Source organism: Austrofundulus limnaeus, unplaced genomic scaffold (genome assembly GCF_001266775.1).
Source record: "Austrofundulus limnaeus strain Quisiro unplaced genomic scaffold, Austrofundulus_limnaeus-1.0 Scaffold0, whole genome shotgun sequence".
NCBI classification, from domain to species: Eukaryota; Metazoa; Chordata; class Actinopteri; order Cyprinodontiformes; family Rivulidae; genus Austrofundulus; species Austrofundulus limnaeus.
In genome coordinates, this window is record NW_013952402.1 from 9,449,391 (window position 1) to 9,461,106 (window position 11,716).

The 11,716-nt window shown below is 36.8% G+C and overlaps 1 protein-coding gene across 2 annotated transcripts in view; it reads left to right on the forward strand.

Annotated features, from left to right (window-relative positions):
- LOC106513507 (protein kinase cGMP-dependent 1) overlaps window positions 1-11,716 on the forward strand; it is a 117,589-nt gene that overhangs the window by 28,595 nt on the left and 77,278 nt on the right. The window lies entirely within an intron of this gene.

Genomic DNA, 11,716 nt, shown 5'->3' on the forward strand with positions numbered 1-11,716 from the left:
TCTGAGAGTTTCAGGCAAAATTCAGGCTTTACAGTGCTTAAAAGCCTGAATTTTGCCTGAAACTCTCAGACTGAAGAAGTCTCTTGGAGGAGAGACGAAACGTTTCATTAGAGAAGAACCCGTCCAGAAGACCTATACAATTTTTTTCTTTATGGACTTTGAGTGTTTCTGTGTTCAGATGGGTTGCTGTTGGTTGTCCTGTTCATGTTTGGTTTGGCATTTATAGTCAAGTTTGGTTGACTGTAAAATTGATACCATAAGTCAGATGTTTTACCTGGTGTATTAAAAGAACTGATAGAAAAAAAATGTGTGGAAAATATAAAAAGGTAATTTTAGGACTGTGTTTTACACTGTTAGCAATGAACAAGTTCCTAAACCATGGAGAAGAATGCACAGATTCTGGCAGTAAAGTTGAGCTCACCTGTGACCATAGTTTCCAATTTATAATCCTTTCAATATAAATCGTTATGATGGAAAGATGCTGAGTTGTTTCCCCTTTATTAATTTGTTTTCAGCAGGTGAGTACAGTGGTGAAAAGAGGACATAACTGTAAAACAACTTTGCATGACTCCAAGGTTTTGGTGGATAAACAAACAAACAAACACACACACACACGCACACACACTCAAAAAAAAGAACAATCCTGACAGTTGCAACAATTCATTTGCCCGCTTCAAATAATTGAAAATCATTGACATCAGGGGTGTCAATCTCAGATACACAGTCAGCAAAAATTTAGTATTTGGTCTGAGCCAAAGAYCAATTTTTGTCAATAACTTTTGTAAAAAAAACATCTTAGATTTCAATTCTGTTCAAAAATACTTTATTGATCCGAAAGGGAAACTACAAAATTTACATGTTATAACAAATTATTCAGATAGAAATAGAACTTACTTTTAAAAATTACAGTTTATGTAGCATTTAGAACATATATAGCCCAATGGATAAAGAAAAATAAAACAGATTACACATAGAAAGACACAACGTTAGCAGTATTTTCTTATACCTTACTTTCTATTAACAACGTATTCATTTATTTCTTAGAGATACATTTTATTACAAGCAAGCAAAATTACTTAAAAAGAAACCTGTCACTAAAAATATATATGTTTTACTCAAAAATGAGAATAGAAAACAGAAAAGGTAATTAAAGTTGACTAATTTCATGAGTATTATGCACTTATTAAAAATAAAAAGAATATAGTTAAAAAAGAAAATCAAACTTGTGGCCAAATTGAATGTTAACAAGGGCCAAATTAGAGTTTGAAATGTGCTGCACATTCTAACTAAACAACGTCTCAATGATATGTATTTATATAGTTTTATATTTACTGATATCATCTCATGAACTTAAAAAGGTTAGTTTTATGGAATCAGGTTTTAGAAGATTTTATAAATGATTGTTCAGTTTAAATTTCCTCCTCTTCGAGACATTTTTTTCCTAATAACTCTACTTCTCTTTGAACTGTGATTATTTGTTCCACATGCTTAACTTCTGGGAAATTCTCTCTYGTTTGTGTTTCGTTGTAAATTCTAGCACACAGACAGGATATAGCCTCGGTTTTTCCAAAATTAAGAAACACAGCCTTGTTTCAGACTTGATAGTAAAGAACTGATGGGACAACATCTGAGGTTTTAAAAAATGATCTCATGAGCCAATGAAGATTAAAAACGCTGAGCTCATTAAATAGTGAGTAATCATTAGAAAGCCCAAAAGAAAATCTGCATTAAACCAAAACTTTTGACTCRGTTTGAAATATTCCAACAATTACTGAGAGGATTGTTAGGAAATTCTTGATATTTGGAGTGTTCACATTCYCCAGAGGAGGAACTCTAATCCCAGTGACTGCTCACTAATTCAGTCTCTATAAAACATTGGATTAGTTGGTTTATTATTTCTCATCACCATCTCAACAGCAGCTGAAACGTGGTGCCTCTACATTCATGTTTCTGCACCAAATCGTTAAACATCATCAGCTACAGATTCCTGATTTATCTTTTCCTAATGCCCAACCAAGCCTTGATGGCAAACACCCAGTGATCTGCTGAGGTGGTGGTGGTGGCAGGAAACTGGTTATATGGAGCAGAGGTAATGARTTATTGGGAACAGCTGAGCTAATTGAAGACTGGAAACAGGTGAGGGTGGCAAAGGAAGAATATTGACACAAGCACAATAAAGATCTACACACTAACTATTGAAACACAATGGAAAAAGTGTATAAACTTACAAGAAAATAAATGAAAAAACAAACAAAAGAAAATGAAATGAAATGAATGAATAAACTAATAAAACTCAAAGAAACACTGACAGACGATGACATTATTTTAAGTTTTTTTGCTTGGAATATCATCTCAAAAAGAAAACACCCACAATAACAAAAAAGAAGACATAACCAGTGGTCGGTAGCACTAATCTAAAAATTTGTTCCACTAGCTGTAAAACACTAACTCAGATTTTTAGGTCCCCTAATTCTAAAGCACTAAAATAATCCAGTCAATCCATGAACATTCTTCAACAGACAACATGAGTCACGTAGTATCATGTTGCTCTCTTAAGACTTATCATTGACATTCCACAGGTGTATTTGGGTTCATGTATTGTCAATAAATTGTCACTAAGTGAATAAGTGACACACATTTGAACAAAATGTGACAACTTTCACCGTCAGCTGTTAACATTAACGTTGATCAATAACATTTAAATACCTCCGTTAGTGATTCTAAATTTAGCCCATAAATTTAGCAGGTGCTAATCCACTAACAGGTTTTAAAATTAGCAAAAGCCCTAAAGCACTAATCAGGAAATTAGTCCCCCTGTTAGTGCTTTGTGGGAACTGTGCCCACCAATGGACATAACCCATGTTTGACTTCACTGTAAATTTCTTTTGATTATTTTTAAGCAAGAAAACTACAGATATACAGGTATACAGATACCTGAAAAGTAGCTTTTTACTCTTAACAGCATCTTGCCAAACAGAACACAATTTGAAGATTTTTGGAACGGCCCTGAATCACAGAGGACAGACTCTTTTTAAAAACTTATTTGCGTTCTAATTTATGCATAAAATCAATAAAGTCTAACAAACAGTCTGTCTTTTTGACACTTTTTATGTTTTCTGTCCTGCACCGCTGAATAAATAAACAAAATATATGACTTCTGTAACTTTGTCGAGGTGTTGCAGTCATTCAAGTCCGTTAATCTGAGGAAAGTTTTACACTGGCAGTAAAAGTGGCAGACTTAATGTTTGTTTTTATGCGACACCGAAGCTTTTTGGCTCTTAATGCTGCTCTGCACGTCTTWATGTTGCACACCTCTGGGCTCTTTTGGTTTTTATTAATGTGTTTTTCTCCGAGACTCAGAAAGGCAAATTAAGACATCTGCTGAGTGAATCCTGAGCTTTCAGCTTAAGACATCTGCTCAGGTTAGACAAGATATTTGGAGTGATGCGTTCATCCTCAGCGGAATAACACCTTCTCTCAGTTACATGTTAATTACTGAGTAAAGAAAAAAAAGTTAATAGACATAATATAACAGCAGCATGTGTTACGGGGTGTGGAGAGGAGTAAAGAAAGAGAAAAAGTCTGTTCATTGGGCTTTAGTGATTTTTTTAGCCTTATTCAAAACAAAAGCATCCTGCTGTAGGTGTTTAAATAGACCATCCACAATGTACAAATGATGTTTTCAGAGCAGCTCATGTCTTATTGAGATGTTAGGCCTATACTGTCAACACAGTGGAGTCATGATGAAAGGCTTCTGTACTGCAGGGCGTCTTTTGTGTTTACAACATAAATAAATTCATACACTGCTTGTGAAAGAAGATGATATCAGTGTTGCAAAATGTGCTCTGAAAATATACAGATGTCCCGTCTTGAATTTCTAATTGATGAGTAAGAACCAGACCAGAAGAAGAAAAATAAGTTTTTTTTTGTTTGTTCTGTTGTGGTTTTACATTTTAACCTATTTTTGGTCTCCTGTTAGTTCTGTTCAGGGTTACCTTTGACCAATAAAAATAATTTTTTAATTTTGATTTGAAGCATGAGGCGTAAACAGATCTTTGTTTTTAGTGCTCATCAGTAAAATCTGTGCATATGCTTGTTGGAACTTTTGCTTTAATGATTTTTTCACTTCTCTTAATGCCACTTATTGTAGAAKAGGCAGTATTTTCTAGCATTTAGTTAATTTATTTACTGTAGCTACAATTCACAAAAAAGAAACAATCCAAAATAGAAAAAAGTCCAAATTTTAAATCCATACAAGGTTTAAATCCAATTGCTGTCATAATACAACACTAATATAGTATTACAGTACAGTGATGCCCCAGTTTTTGCAGGTGTTATGTTCTTAGAGTTCTCACAAATCATGAAAAAAAAAGTCAATACTAGATGCTGTCCAACAAAACCCTGCAACACATTTGGGTGGCATGCAATGCGGTAAGAACCAAGCAAAAAAACATAAGCACAACCGTTAACAGCAACACACGACACAGTACTGTGCAGTTAGCCTGGCCCTTGCCTTCCTACGCAGCTCCGCTCAATTCTAGTTTCCCTTTACTGATCCTTCTGGGATTTCTCCCACAGACAAGGGTTTCTTCGAGAGAACAGAACATCAATTTTCTGCGCAGTGTCTGCTTATAGTTTACTTTACCTGGGCCAATCAGCAAACAGAAGGCGGAGTTTTGAAAAACGTTGATTTTCTGCGCAGTGTCTGCTAGTTAGTTTAGCATACGGCAGTGGAGGAAGTGAATGAAGCCAGTCCGTGTTGATAAGGCTTCTAAATTAAATTAAATTTGTYTGACAAAGCAGCAGCTCTCATTTACAGCGGTCTCATTTGGCTCGGTACTTTTCTCCTCTCAGTAGGGTTGTTTACAGTGCACGCCATTTCCGGTTAGCTTCTTAGCTTAGCCTCCTTCACAGCGACATACTGTATGTCACGGCCAACCGATCCAATTGTTTTAAACTTCAGCAGAGGCCACGCCTCCAGCAAGAATCGCTTCTCTATAGCCGAGAGTCCAGACCTTCGTACGAAGCAAAGTGAAGGACAGGGTCTGGTTTTTACCAGGCTACTGTGCAGTAAACTGTAAGGGAGTGGAAATGCCGYGCTTCGGGCAGAACATGAGCACATGGCATATATCAAGTATTCTAAAATACTTTTTTTTGTTGTATGGAATTGAATTTACATTAATGTTTATGTTRTAAAATTAGTAAATTATATGTTCTTAATAATTTRGCTCGAAAACTCACAAAATAACATGAGAGTAAGAAAAAAAAGTCCTTACTGGGCAGTATTTACTGAATTTTTGGTTTCCGCAAAATAACGGGGATTACMGCTAACTACAAGACGTTTACGTTTAAAGCTTAACAAAGACTGAGTCCGCAAACTGTGAAATGCAACTTTGCGTGGCTTCACTGTACATTCATACACTGTATGTACAGTAACATTTTGATCAATCTGTAAATATTTGCTGAACCATTTTGAGCATCATTTTATAATGTGGGAAGCAGGGGTGCTACAGTACCCTTGATGGATGCCGGAGCACTTGTGTGTCTAAATACATYATTAAAGAGTAATTGAATAATGTATAAGCTGATTTTTTATGTGCTTCATATGTTTAAATTTAAATAAAGTGTTGATATTTTAAAATTTATAGCGACTGGGTGAAAGAATAAGCTGTCGGTCTTGATTGCGGTTTTATAGACGCTGCGTGTTTAAAACAGTGGTTCCAAAAAATGTTGTTTTACTTACATTTAAAAGTGACTATTAATAACAACTTCTTTTGCCAATGTGCCTTTTTTTGGGTACAAATTCCCACACACTCACCCCTCCCCACTGGGTCTTCACACTCTGGAATAAAACCATTCACCACATTTACAAAAAAAAAAAAAAAAAAAAAAAAAAAAAATTAGCGCCTAATATCCAGAGACACAAATGTGACGCTATGGAGAGTCTCCTAAAACTTTAAAGTGACTAAACACCGGTCCCCACGGAAGCTGGGGAAGATGTCGGTGCCTGCAATTAATCTTTGATTTTATCTTATTACAAGTTAATTATTCTCATCTCACGATAACAACGCTTGTTTTGTTGTGGTAGCAGRTTAATTTATGTTGACAACTGCGTTCGTTTGCACACCTGCTGGCTGAATCAGAGAAACAGGAGCTGATCAGCATCGGAAGTTTCTCTCCTCCCGACGCTTTTATCTGCAGCTGAGAAAACTGTTGCATATGCTCGCCAGCAGTTTCGGAAATCTTCAACAAGGCCGAAAACGAATAAACAATATTTCACGAGCCTCCCCGCCCCTGCTACAAGATTAACGATGTATCTTGTGAGAAGATTAATTTTTCTAATATTCTAACTAGCTGAGATAAAAAAAATAACTTGTTGAGAAAATAATCTCAGAAGTGGGTCTTTTATTCCTTCTTCGTGTCTCTGGGGACACAGAARAAGAAAGACAATCAAACCAGCCTATCATGTTGCTACTTAAGTCGCCGTATTAATCCGTACAGTGGGGTTGAGACGTCTCATTAAATCCGCTCGGCACAAGAGAAACGCGGCGGTATGTGCACACGGAAAAGCTGCTAATTACGCGACTGCAATTTAGCGTGTGAATGCAAAATGATCGTTTTCACTGCCCCCCTGCTCCGGCGACCAATCAGCTTGTCAACACAACAGCCATAATCAGAGTTTGATGAGAAGTAGAACACGCAGCAGGCATGGAACTGGGCCCATTACAATGTTTTAATGAAAACAGAGAGACGCCGAGTCTCCAGATTAGGGGGGGGGGGGGAGACAGCTGTAAAATCTCAACAGCACATGTTTTGTCTTTTCCGTTGAAAAGACAGAAAGGCTTAAGATGTCGTCACGTACTGATTCACGCTGGATTCTTGTCTCTGAGGTAAAATGATGTAAAGATTGTGAAACCTGCTGCCCCGTGTCTCCCTTTGGCAACATGCTGGGTTTTAGGTCTCTCTAACCACTTGTGTGAAGCTGCAGAGTAATTTTCTGCCATGCTGTTGGTGCAGAGCCCACCATATACTAAAAATAAATAAATAAATAAATAAAAATAATAAAAAATATATTTAAATAAAAAATGGTAAAGTGCTCTCAGTTGAAATGATGTGATGTTCAGCTGTGTACACTTATAGCATCAGGTGTTCCTGATCATCTTCGTCTCCTGCTGTCCCCCTGATTTTTTAATATCCTCTCTTCATTTTTGCTTTCTCACATAAAAAAAAAAACACACACACACACAACACACACAACACACACACTTCTTTCCATCTCCCCTGCCGTCTTCTTCTATTCTTCAGTGGAGTACATTTAAAAGGACTGTTTGACGTCAGCTGGTTTATGCCCAGGTCTGACTCACAGAGCAAYGCTCACGTTGCTCGGTGTTGAAAAAGAGCGACTACTATGCTTTTTGGCAAAGTAACAAAATGCCAAAGTGAAGCGAGTGCCCCAAAAGTTTTGTGAAGCTAAACTTTGAATCTTAATTTAAATAAATAAATGTTCATTTAATCCAACTACCAGGTCATTTATGAATAAAATTGCTTTTATTTTTGTCATATTGTCTTGACTTTAATCCCTTCAGTTATTTTTACCCTTTTTGTTAAATTTAGTTGATTATTTTAATTAGTGGTTTGCAAAGCTGGGGTCACGGCCCCACTGTGGGTCAYGAGACATCAAATAAATTTAGAGAAGTTTAGAGATGAAAGGCTTTGTCTCAAAATTGGTGGTATTTGGTAGCCCGGTAAAAACCCGCTCCTTGTTCTACCCTTTGCTTCGTATAGAGTCTGGACTCAGCTACTGAGAAACAATTACCATATTTATTCAAGTATAATATGTAACACTTAATCAATAAAATCATCCATAAAGTTGGGGGGTAGTACTATACTCGGATAAACATTTTTACTTATGTATTTTAACTGAAATATTGGCTTCATTCACGAAATGCCTGAGTTCGGAAATGAGACCGCATCGTAAAAAGCAGTTGAAACGAGATTACTTCTGACACTCCTCCATGCTTCAGAGYGAGATAATAACAGATCCAGGCAGGTGACATGATGTGAAGGGGTGGGGGCAGGCCTGCACCTTAGAAATGATAACAAACTAAAGACATTAGCGTGTGACCGAGCCGCTGCTGGAACAACAACAAACACATGTCCGTCTGTAATGGCTGCCGTCTACCGGTGTTCTGAAAAAGTTTGCATCCCTGAAAAAAGTTTCCCCACCAGTGGGGGCACTCGCGAGTAGGTAGTAATCTGCTTTTGCCCCAGAAGATGGTCCACACCTCATGTGAAGTCTCTGACTTTTGTATTGGCGCCTCCTGGTGGACTATGTGTAAAATGCCAGAATTCATATGATGCTGCTACMGCTGATATATATTTGTTGTCAAARTACCTTTTAGTACATATGTTGTTAAAATAAAATGAACAGTCCAATGATAATTTTACTGACATGTATAAAGACTGAAGTCTTGAAAAATCTTGAAGTCTGTATGAAATTGGAAGTAGTTTGAGGATTCAATTTTTTATGCTTTTTAAGCTCAAGGGAGGGGGCTCGTATTATACATGAGATCGTATTATACACGAATAAATACAGTACTTGAAGGAGACATGGACTTTGTTGAATTTTAAAACGTTTGGATTAAATTTTATTCAACTGTGAATGTTTGGCCGTGACATATGTAGTGCGCCAGCTCGACCATGAAGGAAGCCATGCTAAGAAGCTAATCGGAAATTTTAAACAGCCATCTCCTACTGGGAAGAGAGAAGTACTGAGCCAAATGCAAATGTATATCAACTCAACCACCAGTTACCCTTCATTGTTTATTGATGATTAAATTTCATCCACATTCTGACTTATTTTACTACATACTGGTGTGTTTAAGGTAACATCACAGCAGCGTTGCACCATGATGATAGGCATTTCATTTGCAGAATGAGTTATTCAGGGCAAAGTTAACTGCTCACTCTAAGAGGAAAGCTATATTTTAGCATTCCAGAGCTTAAACGTCAAGAAATCTTCCCCCGAAGCTCCATCGGCAGCATGCTGTATTGATGCTGTGGGGCTGTTTGGCGTGCACCAACCTGCTGTTGTAGTATCTGTCATCCCACAGTTACAGAAACAGGGACTGACTGAAACAGCACGTGTTGTGTCTGTGTTCTACACACTCAAGTCATTTTCATTTTGAGCCATTCTCGCCTCATCACCGGTGCCCTGTCTGTTTCTCTTACTCCCTCTCGTCTCTGTTGGCTTTCATCGTTGGCTTCAGTCCTTTTCTTTTTTTAACTGAAGGATTTTTTTTAACTGGAAGGAAAACACAAAACATCGTTCCCTCGTTTTGTCACACTGTTGTGATGAGGAGAAATTAACTTTCTCTTTTCATTTTTTATTCATTCAACACGTTTCACTGTTAATTAGCCTCAAACCAACATGCATAGTTTGACTTCTAACTCTTTTTTATGTGAAGTCAACGACTGACTTTTAGGTTTATTTTTTGGAACAATTTATCTGAAAAACACAAATAATTAAAGACCTTTTTACTCATAAAAGCAATTCACTTTTAGGGGCTACATCCTTTATTTCTAGAAACAAACAGATGGTGCTTTAAAAAACAATATTTTATTTCTACAGATTTCCTGAACACATTTTWTTGCTTGTTGAAAACATCCCACGCTCTAACCGAAAGGGCTTTTAGCTTTAAGTCCAATCTCTCCCTCATAAACTTCATTAAATCGGTCCTGCTGCTACCAAAAGTGTAGCTTGCATTTATTTATATATTTTCTATTTTATTTTATTCATTTTTTATTGCTGACCTGAAGTCAGAAATGTCAACCTGAATGCTGCACCACCTAAAGCCTTTTCTGGCACTGACCCTCTTTTTATGCTGGTGGAAGCGAGAGGAAACAATGCTCAGCTCGTGTTCTTCTGCTCTAATGGATGGTGACGGGACTGAGGGTAGTTTGACCTCTGAGCTCTGCTGGAAGAATAGCGTTCATCAGGATGAGATGATAGTTGCATTCTGTCCTACGGGATTTGAACTCCCCAACATCCTGTTTCTCGATGTCCACTTCATGCTTTCCAAAAGCACGAAAAGTCAGCGGAAGCTGAGGCGGGAGAACAACTTTGTCTTTTTGCCTGACTTTAAAAGCTTTATTTACAGACACTGGAAATGTTGCTTTGTTAGATTACCCCATAGTAATTGTATTCTTATACATATTGCTGTTTTTATTTGAAATCCTTTCTTACTAAAAAGTCAAATCACTCATGATAATAAGCACATTCAATTTTTTTATTTTTTTCCCTAAATCTTCAGGTTTGGTGTGAGCTATAGAATATCGAAAAGCCTTTTGATTTCAACTGCAGCCAGTTTAAAAAAAACATCTGATCTTAAGCCAAAGGAAAGTCTGTCATGTAAAGCTCACTGCAACGCACATTGAAATGATCAAGCATTAACTCAACTGTACACAGCCCCAAGGAGGACGATGTGCTGTGGTGTATTGACAGTGAAAACCATAATAGGAATAAATATTGCACACACGCAATGCATTTTCTTTTTATTATGTTTGCTTTTAGACATCACAGCCAACCCCCGGTACGCAGCCGATGAATGTGCCGCTCTGTCATATCTGCCGAATGTGAGAGCATGTATTTGCATGTGTTGTCATTTGAATAAACTGAAATTATTAGCTGTTACATCAGAGAGTTGAATTTCAAGTGAGTTTTATACAAAACAGTACAACAAAGCAGGCATTATTACAAACACAAACAAAATTAAAAAAAAAAAACAGGAAATGAGCTGGACGGCGTGTTTCTGAGGCGTGCGTGTGAACTTCTGAACGACACTTTCTAAAAACAGATCATTTGCAGGACTCCAGTGAATGAATATTTTTATTATGTCTATTTCAGGCAATTCCCTTTGCAGCTCGCAGTCAGCGTGCTTTCCAGAACAAGCACCATTTGTCACCACTYACCTCTCACAGGAATTTAGTTGTTGGCTCTCAGGCTGCACAGGAAATTATTAATTTCATACAGTGTCAGAAGTGAAGTATTATTCTTTCCTAACGTAAGCTTGTGTTGGTCTATATTAATCCCCAAAATYCCCAAATGCCAAACCAGAAACACATCTGTAATCTTAAATGATGGMTACATTGTTTTAGTTTGTAGTGAGGTCTTGTAAAAACTGTAAAAAATAAAAATAGTCAAATTTCAAGAAGATTGTACTAGTTAATTGTGCTTTTCTCTTCTTTTAAAGTGGGTTTACTCCTAAAATACAACGTCTTTGAATGAAATATGAATAAAAGTGAACATTTTGAGACATATTTTACATCCACTCTGTACTCTAACAAGCTTGAGGAGTTTCCTTTTCCCCTGGAGAAACCCTGATGTACACAGGAAAGCATAAATTATATCCATGACATGATTAATTACAATCTGTTTCTGGAAAGAACTAAGAATAGAGAATACAAAGGGGGGGTTATCATTTATTTTCAATGCATGTTAAAAACAAGTTTTAATACTTTGCCAGTGTTTGACATTGTTAAAACAAGACTTTGTGCCTTGTAACTATAACTTTTTATCACCTGCTGCCAAAAGTAAAGAGGAATAAAGTTTTAATCCCTGTATTTGTTTGTTGTGTTAGCAAAAAATCTGATGAACTATTGTTTAGATGTGAATAAGCTTCTCCTAAAGTGATCATTAAAGCCACATCTAATACCT